This window comes from Medicago sativa, chromosome 6 (genome assembly GCF_051527215.1).
Source record: "Medicago sativa cultivar Bolivia chromosome 6, Bolivia_mono, whole genome shotgun sequence".
NCBI lineage: Eukaryota > Viridiplantae > Streptophyta > Magnoliopsida > Fabales > Fabaceae > Medicago > Medicago sativa.
In genome coordinates this window covers 100,542,560-100,555,285 of record NC_140754.1, presented here as the reverse complement: position 1 = coordinate 100,555,285, position 12,726 = coordinate 100,542,560, and positions in this window count along the sequence as shown.

The window sequence follows — 12,726 nt, the reverse complement described above, 5'->3', positions numbered from 1 at the left end:
CTTTATGGCCTTCCTAGTAAAAATGGGTCGAAAACGAGTAATGTCCTAAATTAACGAGGATATTTTCTTAACCCCCATTTTGGCTAAATATTTAGAGAATGCAAAAATGTCCCATGGAAGTCGTAGTTATGTTGTTTACCTATCCAACGAATTGTCACACGCTAAGATTCAATGCAAATCGGCTACATTATGGCCTTCCTACTAAAAAAGGGTCGAAAACGAGTAATGTCCCAAATTAACGAGGAGATTTTCTTAACCTCCATTTTGGCTGAATTTTTAAAAAATGCAAAAATATCCCATGGAAGTCGTAGCTATGTTGTTTACCTATCCAACGAATTGTCCCATGCTAAGATTCAATACAAACCGGCCACTTTATGGCCTTCCTTATAAAAAAGGGTCGAAAACGAGTAATGTCCTAAATTAACGAGGGGATTTTCTTAACCTCCATTTTGGCTAAATATTTAGAGAATGCAAAAATATCCCATGGAAGTCGTAGTTATGTTGTTTACCTATCCAACGAATTGTCACACGCCAAGATTCAATGCAAATCGGCCACATTATGGCCTTCCTACTAAAAAAGGGTCCAAAACGAGTAATGTCCCAAATTAACGAGGAGATTTTCTTAACCTCCATTTTGGCTGAATTTTTAGAGAATGCAAAAATATCCCATGGAAGTCGTAGTTATGTTGTTTACCTATCCAACGAATTGTCACATGCTAAGATTCAATACAAATCGGCCACTTTAAGGCCTTCCTAGTAAAAATGGGTCGAAAACGAGTAATGTCCTAAATTAACGAGGAGATTTTCTTAACCTCCATTTTGCCCAAATTTTTAGAGAATGCAAAAATATCCCATGGAAGTCGTAGTTATGTTGTTTACCTATCCAACGAATTGTCACACGCTAAGATTCAATGCAAATCGGGCACATTATGGCGTTCCTACTAAAAAAGGGTCGAAAACGAGTAATGTCCCAAATTAACAAGGAGATTTTCTTAACCTCCATTTTGGCTGAATTTTTAAAAAATGCAAAAATATCCCATGGAAGTCGTAGCTATGTTGTTTACCTATCCAACGAATTGTCCCATGCTAAGATTCAATACAAACCGGCCACTTTATGGCCTTCCTTATAAAAAAGGGTCGAAAACGAGTAATGTCCTAAATTAACGAGGGGATTTTCTTAACCTCCATTTTGGCTAAATATTTAGAGAATGCAAAAATATCCCATGGAAGTCGTAGTTATGTTGTTTACCTATCCAACGAATTGTCACACGCCAAGATTCAATGCAAATCGGCCACATTATGGCCTTCCTACTAAAAAAGGGTCCAAAACGAGTAATGTCCCAAATTAACGAGGAGATTTTCTTAACCTCCATTTTGCCCAAATTTTTAGAGAATGCAAAAATATCCCATGGAAGTCGTAGTTATGTTGTTTACCTATCCAACGAATTGTCACACGCTAAGATTCAATGCAAATCGGGCACATTATGGCCTTCCTACTAAAAAAGGGTCGAAAACGAGTAATGTCCCAAATTAACAAGGAGATTTTCTTAACCTCCATTTTGGCTGAATTTTTAAAAAATGCAAAAATATCCCATGGAAGTCGTAGCTATGTTGTTTACCTATCCAACGAATTGTCCCATGCTAAGATTCAATACAAACCGGCCACTTTATGGCCTTCCTTATAAAAAAGGGTCGAAAACGAGTAATGTCCTAAATTAACGTGGGGATTTTCTTAACCTCCATTTTGGCTGAATTTTTAGAGAATGCAAAAATATCCCATGGAAGTCGTAGTTATGTTGTTTACCTATCCAACAAATTGTCCCAAGCTAAGATTCAATACAAATCGGCCACTTTAAGGCCTTCCTAGTAAAAATGGGTCGAAAACGAGTAATGTCCTAAATTAACGAGGAGATTTTCTTAACCTCCATTTTGCCCAAATTTTTAGAGAATGCAAAAATATCCCATGGAAGTCGTAGTTATGTTGTTTACCTATCCAACGAATTGTCACATGCTAAGATTCAATACAAATCGGCCACTTTAAGGCCTTCCTAGTAAAAATGGGTCGAAAACGAGTAATGTCCTAAATTAACGAGGAGATTTTCTTAACCTCCATTTTGCCCAAATTTTTAGAGAATGCAAAAATATCCCATGGAAGTCGTAGTTATGTTGTTTACCTATCCAACGAATTGTCACACGCTAAGATTCAATGCAAATCGGGCACATTATGGCCTTCCTAGTAAAAAAGGGTCGAAAACGAGTAATGTCCCAAATTAACAAGGAGATTTTCTTAACCTCCATTTTGGCTGAATTTTTAAAAAATGCAAAAATATCCCATGGAAGTCGTAGCTATGTTGTTTACCTATCCAACGAATTGTCCCATGCTAAGATTCAATACAAACCGGCCACTTTATGGCCTTCCTTATAAAAAAGGGTCGAAAACGAGTAATGTCCTAAATTAACGTGGGGATTTTCTTAACCTCCATTTTGGCTGAATTTTTAGAGAATGCAAAAATATCCCATGGAAGTCGTAGTTATGTTGTTTACCTATCCAACGAATTGTCCCAAGCTAAGATTCAATACAAACCGGCCACTTTATGGCCTTCCTAGTAAAAATGGGTCGAAAACGAGTAATGTCCTAAATTAACGAGGATATTTTCTTAACCCCCATTTTGGCTAAATATTTAGAGAATGCAAAAATGTCCCATGGAAGTCGTAGTTATGTTGTTTACCTATCCAACGAATTGTCACACGCTAAGATTCAATGCAAATCGGCTACATTATGGCCTTCCTACTAAAAAAGGGTCGAAAACGAGTAATGTCCCAAATTAACGAGGAGATTTTCTTAACCTCCATTTTGGCTGAATTTTTAAAAAATGCAAAAATATCCCATGGAAGTCGTAGCTATGTTGTTTACCTATCCAACGAATTGTCCCATGCTAAGATTCAATACAAACCGGCCACTTTATGGCCTTCCTTATAAAAAAGGGTCGAAAACGAGTAATGTCCTAAATTAACGAGGGGATTTTCTTAACCTCCATTTTGGCTAAATATTTAGAGAATGCAAAAATATCCCATGGAAGTCGTAGTTATGTTGTTTACCTATCCAACGAATTGTCACACGCCAAGATTCAATGCAAATCGGCCACATTATGGCCTTCCTACTAAAAAAGGGTCCAAAACGAGTAATGTCCCAAATTAACGAGGAGATTTTCTTAACCTCCATTTTGGCTGAATTTTTAGAGAATGCAAAAATATCCCATGGAAGTCGTAGTTATGTTGTTTACCTATCCAACGAATTGTCACATGCTAAGATTCAATACAAATCGGCCACTTTAAGGCCTTCCTAGTAAAAATGGGTCGAAAACGAGTAATGTCCTAAATTAACGAGGAGATTTTCTTAACCTCCATTTTGCCCAAATTTTTAGAGAATGCAAAAATATCCCATGGAAGTCGTAGTTATGTTGTTTACCTATCCAACGAATTGTCACACGCTAAGATTCAATGCAAATCGGGCACATTATGGCGTTCCTACTAAAAAAGGGTCGAAAACGAGTAATGTCCCAAATTAACAAGGAGATTTTCTTAACCTCCATTTTGGCTGAATTTTTAAAAAATGCAAAAATATCCCATGGAAGTCGTAGCTATGTTGTTTACCTATCCAACGAATTGTCCCATGCTAAGATTCAATACAAACCGGCCACTTTATGGCCTTCCTTATAAAAAAGGGTCGAAAACGAGTAATGTCCTAAATTAACGAGGGGATTTTCTTAACCTCCATTTTGGCTAAATATTTAGAGAATGCAAAAATATCCCATGGAAGTCGTAGTTATGTTGTTTACCTATCCAACGAATTGTCACACGCCAAGATTCAATGCAAATCGGCCACATTATGGCCTTCCTACTAAAAAAGGGTCCAAAACGAGTAATGTCCCAAATTAACGAGGAGATTTTCTTAACCTCCATTTTGCCCAAATTTTTAGAGAATGCAAAAATATCCCATGGAAGTCGTAGTTATGTTGTTTACCTATCCAACGAATTGTCACACGCTAAGATTCAATGCAAATCGGGCACATTATGGCCTTCCTACTAAAAAAGGGTCGAAAACGAGTAATGTCCCAAATTAACAAGGAGATTTTCTTAACCTCCATTTTGGCTGAATTTTTAAAAAATGCAAAAATATCCCATGGAAGTCGTAGCTATGTTGTTTACCTATCCAACGAATTGTCCCATGCTAAGATTCAATACAAACCGGCCACTTTATGGCCTTCCTTATAAAAAAGGGTCGAAAACGAGTAATGTCCTAAATTAACGTGGGGATTTTCTTAACCTCCATTTTGGCTGAATTTTTAGAGAATGCAAAAATATCCCATGGAAGTCGTAGTTATGTTGTTTACCTATCCAACAAATTGTCCCAAGCTAAGATTCAATACAAATCGGCCACTTTAAGGCCTTCCTAGTAAAAATGGGTCGAAAACGAGTAATGTCCTAAATTAACGAGGAGATTTTCTTAACCTCCATTTTGCCCAAATTTTTAGAGAATGCAAAAATATCCCATGGAAGTCGTAGTTATGTTGTTTACCTATCCAACGAATTGTCACATGCTAAGATTCAATACAAATCGGCCACTTTAAGGCCTTCCTAGTAAAAATGGGTCGAAAACGAGTAATGTCCTAAATTAACGAGGAGATTTTCTTAACCTCCATTTTGCCCAAATTTTTAGAGAATGCAAAAATATCCCATGGAAGTCGTAGTTATGTTGTTTACCTATCCAACGAATTGTCACACGCTAAGATTCAATGCAAATCGGGCACATTATGGCCTTCCTAGTAAAAAAGGGTCGAAAACGAGTAATGTCCCAAATTAACAAGGAGATTTTCTTAACCTCCATTTTGGCTGAATTTTTAAAAAATGCAAAAATATCCCATGGAAGTCGTAGCTATGTTGTTTACCTATCCAACGAATTGTCCCATGCTAAGATTCAATACAAACCGGCCACTTTATGGCCTTCCTTATAAAAAAGGGTCGAAAACGAGTAATGTCCTAAATTAACGTGGGGATTTTCTTAACCTCCATTTTGGCTGAATTTTTAGAGAATGCAAAAATATCCCATGGAAGTCGTAGTTATGTTGTTTACCTATCCAACGAATTGTCCCAAGCTAAGATTCAATACAAACCGGCCACTTTATGGCCTTCCTAGTAAAAATGGGTCGAAAACGAGTAATGTCCTAAATTAACGAGGATATTTTCTTAACCCCCATTTTGGCTAAATATTTAGAGAATGCAAAAATGTCCCATGGAAGTCGTAGTTATGTTGTTTACCTATCCAACGAATTGTCACACGCTAAGATTCAATGCAAATCGGCTACATTATGGCCTTCCTACTAAAAAAGGGTCGAAAACGAGTAATGTCCCAAATTAACGAGGAGATTTTCTTAACCTCCATTTTGGCTGAATTTTTAAAAAATGCAAAAATATCCCATGGAAGTCGTAGCTATGTTGTTTACCTATCCAACGAATTGTCCCATGCTAAGATTCAATACAAACCGGCCACTTTATGGCCTTCCTTATAAAAAAGGGTCGAAAACGAGTAATGTCCTAAATTAACGAGGGGATTTTCTTAACCTCCATTTTGGCTAAATATTTAGAGAATGCAAAAATATCCCATGGAAGTCGTAGTTATGTTGTTTACCTATCCAACGAATTGTCACACGCCAAGATTCAATGCAAATCGGCCACATTATGGCCTTCCTACTAAAAAAGGGTCCAAAACGAGTAATGTCCCAAATTAACGAGGAGATTTTCTTAACCTCCATTTTGGCTGAATTTTTAGAGAATGCAAAAATATCCCATGGAAGTCATAGTTATGTTGTTTACCTATCCAACGAATTGTCACATGCTAAGATTCAATACAAATCGGCCACTTTAAGGCCTTCCTAGTAAAAATGGGTCGAAAACGAGTAATGTCCTAAATTAACGAGGAGATTTTCTTAACCTCCATTTTGCCCAAATTTTTAGAGAATGCAAAAATATCCCATGGAAGTCGTAGTTATGTTGTTTACCTATCCAACGAATTGTCACACGCTAAGATTCAATGCAAATCGGGCACATTATGGCGTTCCTACTAAAAAAGGGTCGAAAACGAGTAATGTCCCAAATTAACAAGGAGATTTTCTTAACCTCCATTTTGGCTGAATTTTTAAAAAATGCAAAAATATCCCATGGAAGTCGTAGCTATGTTGTTTACCTATCCAACGAATTGTCCCATGCTAAGATTCAATACAAACCGGCCACTTTATGGCCTTCCTTATAAAAAAGGGTCGAAAACGAGTAATGTCCTAAATTAACGAGGGGATTTTCTTAACCTCCATTTTGGCTAAATATTTAGAGAATGCAAAAATATCCCATGGAAGTCGTAGTTATGTTGTTTACCTATCCAACGAATTGTCACACGCCAAGATTCAATGCAAATCGGCCACATTATGGCCTTCCTACTAAAAAAGGGTCCAAAACGAGTAATGTCCCAAATTAACGAGGAGATTTTCTTAACCTCCATTTTGGCTGAATTTTTAGAGAATGCAAAAATATCCCATGGAAGTCGTAGTTATGTTGTTTACCTATCCAACGAATTGTCACATGCTAAGATTCAATACAAATCGGCCACTTTAAGGCCTTCCTAGTAAAAATGGGTCGAAAACGAGTAATGTCCTAAATTAACGAGGAGATTTTCTTAACCTCCATTTTGCCCAAATTTTTAGAGAATGCAAAAATATCCCATGGAAGTCGTAGTTATGTTGTTTACCTATCCAACGAATTGTCACATGCTAAGATTCAATACAAATCGGCCACTTTAAGGCCTTCCTAGTAAAAATGGGTCGAAAACGAGTAATGTCCTAAATTAACGAGGAGATTTTCTTAACCTCCATTTTGCCCAAATTTTTAGAGAATGCAAAAATATCCCATGGAAGTCGTAGTTATGTTGTTTACCTATCCAACGAATTGTCACACGCTAAGATTCAATGCAAATCGGGCACATTATGGCCTTCCTAGTAAAAAAGGGTCGAAAACGAGTAATGTCCCAAATTAACAAGGAGATTTTCTTAACCTCCATTTTGGCTGAATTTTTAAAAAATGCAAAAATATCCCATGGAAGTCGTAGCTATGTTGTTTACCTATCCAACGAATTGTCCCATGCTAAGATTCAATACAAACCGGCCACTTTATGGCCTTCCTTATAAAAAAGGGTCGAAAACGAGTAATGTCCTAAATTAACGTGGGGATTTTCTTAACCTCCATTTTGGCTGAATTTTTAGAGAATGCAAAAATATCCCATGGAAGTCGTAGTTATGTTGTTTACCTATCCAACGAATTGTCCCAAGCTAAGATTCAATACAAACCGGCCACTTTATGGCCTTCCTAGTAAAAATGGGTCGAAAACGAGTAATGTCCTAAATTAACGAGGATATTTTCTTAACCCCCATTTTGGCTAAATATTTAGAGAATGCAAAAATGTCCCATGGAAGTCGTAGTTATGTTGTTTACCTATCCAACGAATTGTCACACGCTAAGATTCAATGCAAATCGGCTACATTATGGCCTTCCTACTAAAAAAGGGTCGAAAACGAGTAATGTCCCAAATTAACGAGGAGATTTTCTTAACCTCCATTTTGGCTGAATTTTTAAAAAATGCAAAAATATCCCATGGAAGTCGTAGCTATGTTGTTTACCTATCCAACGAATTGTCCCATGCTAAGATTCAATACAAACCGGCCACTTTATGGCCTTCCTTATAAAAAAGGGTCGAAAACGAGTAATGTCCTAAATTAACGAGGGGATTTTCTTAACCTCCATTTTGGCTAAATATTTAGAGAATGCAAAAATATCCCATGGAAGTCGTAGTTATGTTGTTTACCTATCCAACGAATTGTCACACGCCAAGATTCAATGCAAATCGGCCACATTATGGCCTTCCTACTAAAAAAGGGTCCAAAACGAGTAATGTCCCAAATTAACGAGGAGATTTTCTTAACCTCCATTTTGGCTGAATTTTTAGAGAATGCAAAAATATCCCATGGAAGTCGTAGTTATGTTGTTTACCTATCCAACGAATTGTCACATGCTAAGATTCAATACAAATCGGCCACTTTAAGGCCTTCCTAGTAAAAATGGGTCGAAAACGAGTAATGTCCTAAATTAACGAGGAGATTTTCTTAACCTCCATTTTGCCCAAATTTTTAGAGAATGCAAAAATATCCCATGGAAGTCGTAGTTATGTTGTTTACCTATCCAACGAATTGTCACACGCTAAGATTCAATGCAAATCGGGCACATTATGGCGTTCCTACTAAAAAAGGGTCGAAAACGAGTAATGTCCCAAATTAACAAGGAGATTTTCTTAACCTCCATTTTGGCTGAATTTTTAAAAAATGCAAAAATATCCCATGGAAGTCGTAGCTATGTTGTTTACCTATCCAACGAATTGTCCCATGCTAAGATTCAATACAAACCGGCCACTTTATGGCCTTCCTTATAAAAAAGGGTCGAAAACGAGTAATGTCCTAAATTAACGAGGGGATTTTCTTAACCTCCATTTTGGCTAAATATTTAGAGAATGCAAAAATATCCCATGGAAGTCGTAGTTATGTTGTTTACCTATCCAACGAATTGTCACACGCCAAGATTCAATGCAAATCGGCCACATTATGGCCTTCCTACTAAAAAAGGGTCCAAAACGAGTAATGTCCCAAATTAACGAGGAGATTTTCTTAACCTCCATTTTGGCTGAATTTTTAGAGAATGCAAAAATATCCCATGGAAGTCGTAGTTATGTTGTTTACCTATCCAACGAATTGTCACATGCTAAGATTCAATACAAATCGGCCACTTTAAGGCCTTCCTAGTAAAAATGGGTCGAAAACGAGTAATGTCCTAAATTAACGAGGAGATTTTCTTAACCTCCATTTTGCCCAAATTTTTAGAGAATGCAAAAATATCCCATGGAAGTCGTAGTTATGTTGTTTACCTATCCAACGAATTGTCACATGCTAAGATTCAATACAAATCGGCCACTTTAAGGCCTTCCTAGTAAAAATGGGTCGAAAACGAGTAATGTCCTAAATTAACGAGGAGATTTTCTTAACCTCCATTTTGCCCAAATTTTTAGAGAATGCAAAAATATCCCATGGAAGTCGTAGTTATGTTGTTTACCTATCCAACGAATTGTCACACGCTAAGATTCAATGCAAATCGGGCACATTATGGCCTTCCTAGTAAAAAAGGGTCGAAAACGAGTAATGTCCCAAATTAACAAGGAGATTTTCTTAACCTCCATTTTGGCTGAATTTTTAAAAAATGCAAAAATATCCCATGGAAGTCGTAGCTATGTTGTTTACCTATCCAACGAATTGTCCCATGCTAAGATTCAATACAAACCGGCCACTTTATGGCCTTCCTTATAAAAAAGGGTCGAAAACGAGTAATGTCCTAAATTAACGTGGGGATTTTCTTAACCTCCATTTTGGCTGAATTTTTAGAGAATGCAAAAATATCCCATGGAAGTCGTAGTTATGTTGTTTACCTATCCAACGAATTGTCCCAAGCTAAGATTCAATACAAACCGGCCACTTTATGGCCTTCCTAGTAAAAATGGGTCGAAAACGAGTAATGTCCTAAATTAACGAGGATATTTTCTTAACCCCCATTTTGGCTAAATATTTAGAGAATGCAAAAATGTCCCATGGAAGTCGTAGTTATGTTGTTTACCTATCCAACGAATTGTCACACGCTAAGATTCAATGCAAATCGGCTACATTATGGCCTTCCTACTAAAAAAGGGTCGAAAACGTGTAATGTCCCAAATTAACGAGGAGATTTTCTTAACCTCCATTTTGGCTGAATTTTTAAAAAATGCAAAAATATCCCATGGAAGTCGTAGCTATGTTGTTTACCTATCCAACGAATTGTCCCATGCTAAGATTCAATACAAACCGGCCACTTTATGGCCTTCCTTATAAAAAAGGGTCGAAAACGAGTAATGTCCTAAATTAACGAGGGGATTTTCTTAACCTCCATTTTGGCTAAATATTTAGAGAATGCAAAAATATCCCATGGAAGTCGTAGTTATGTTGTTTACCTATCCAACGAATTGTCACACGCCAAGATTCAATGCAAATCGGCCACATTATGGCCTTCCTACTAAAAAAGGGTCCAAAACGAGTAATGTCCCAAATTAACGAGGAGATTTTCTTAACCTCCATTTTGGCTGAATTTTTAGAGAATGCAAAAATATCCCATGGAAGTCGTAGTTATGTTGTTTACCTATCCAACGAATTGTCACATGCTAAGATTCAATACAAATCGGCCACTTTAAGGCCTTCCTAGTAAAAATGGGTCGAAAACGAGTAATGTCCTAAATTAACGAGGAGATTTTCTTAACCTCCATTTTGCCCAAATTTTTAGAGAATGCAAAAATATCCCATGGAAGTCGTAGTTATGTTGTTTACCTATCCAACGAATTGTCACACGCTAAGATTCAATGCAAATCGGGCACATTATGGCGTTCCTACTAAAAAAGGGTCGAAAACGAGTAATGTCCCAAATTAACAAGGAGATTTTCTTAACCTCCATTTTGGCTGAATTTTTAAAAAATGCAAAAATATCCCATGGAAGTCGTAGCTATGTTGTTTACCTATCCAACGAATTGTCCCATGCTAAGATTCAATACAAACCGGCCACTTTATGGCCTTCCTTATAAAAAAGGGTCGAAAACGAGTAATGTCCTAAATTAACGAGGGGATTTTCTTAACCTCCATTTTGGCTAAATATTTAGAGAATGCAAAAATATCCCATGGAAGTCGTAGTTATGTTGTTTACCTATCCAACGAATTGTCACACGCCAAGATTCAATGCAAATCGGCCACATTATGGCCTTCCTACTAAAAAAGGGTCCAAAACGAGTAATGTCCCAAATTAACGAGGAGATTTTCTTAACCTCCATTTTGGCTGAATTTTTAGAGAATGCAAAAATATCCCATGGAAGTCGTAGTTATGTTGTTTACCTATCCAACGAATTGTCACATGCTAAGATTCAATACAAATCGGCCACTTTAAGGCCTTCCTAGTAAAAATGGGTCGAAAACGAGTAATGTCCTAAATTAACGAGGAGATTTTCTTAACCTCCATTTTGCCCAAATTTTTAGAGAATGCAAAAATATCCCATGGAAGTCGTAGTTATGTTGTTTACCTATCCAACGAATTGTCACACGCTAAGATTCAATGCAAATCGGGCACATTATGGCGTTCCTACTAAAAAAGGGTCGAAAACGAGTAATGTCCCAAATTAACAAGGAGATTTTCTTAACCTCCATTTTGGCTGAATTTTTAAAAAATGCAAAAATATCCCATGGAAGTCGTAGCTATGTTGTTTACCTATCCAACGAATTGTCCCATGCTAAGATTCAATACAAACCGGCCACTTTATGGCCTTCCTTATAAAAAAGGGTCGAAAACGAGTAATGTCCTAAATTAACGAGGGGATTTTCTTAACCTCCATTTTGGCTAAATATTTAGAGAATGCAAAAATATCCCATGGAAGTCGTAGTTATGTTGTTTACCTATCCAACGAATTGTCACACGCCAAGATTCAATGCAAATCGGCCACATTATGGCCTTCCTACTAAAAAAGGGTCCAAAACGAGTAATGTCCCAAATTAACGAGGAGATTTTCTTAACCTCCATTTTGCCCAAATTTTTAGAGAATGCAAAAATATCCCATGGAAGTCGTAGTTATGTTGTTTACCTATCCAACGAATTGTCACACGCTAAGATTCAATGCAAATCGGGCACATTATGGCCTTCCTACTAAAAAAGGGTCGAAAACGAGTAATGTCCCAAATTAACAAGGAGATTTTCTTAACCTCCATTTTGGCTGAATTTTTAAAAAATGCAAAAATATCCCATGGAAGTCGTAGCTATGTTGTTTACCTATCCAACGAATTGTCCCATGCTAAGATTCAATACAAACCGGCCACTTTATGGCCTTCCTTATAAAAAAGGGTCGAAAACGAGTAATGTCCTAAATTAACGTGGGGATTTTCTTAACCTCCATTTTGGCTGAATTTTTAGAGAATGCAAAAATATCCCATGGAAGTCGTAGTTATGTTGTTTACCTATCCAACAAATTGTCCCAAGCTAAGATTCAATACAAACCGGCCACTTTATGGCCTTCCTAGTAAAAATGGGTCGAAAACGAGTAATGTCCTAAATTAACGAGGATATTTTCTTAACCCCCATTTTGGCTAAATATTTAGAGAATGCAAAAATGTCCCATGGAAGTCGTAGTTATGTTGTTTACCTATCCAACGAATTGTCACACGCTAAGATTCAATGCAAATCGGCTACATTATGGCCTTCCTACTAAAAAAGGGTCGAAAACGAGTAATGTCCCAAATTAACGAGGAGATTTTCTTAACCTCCATTTTGGCTGAATTTTTAAAAAATGCAAAAATATCCCATGGAAGTCGTAGCTATGTTGTTTACCTATCCAACGAATTGTCCCATGCTAAGATTCAATACAAACCGGCCACTTTATGGCCTTCCTTATAAAAAAGGGTCGAAAACGAGTAATGTCCTAAATTAACGAGGGGATTTTCTTAACCTCCATTTTGGCTGAATTTTTAGAGAATGCAAAAATATCCCATGGAAGTCGTAGTTATGTTGTTTACCTATCCA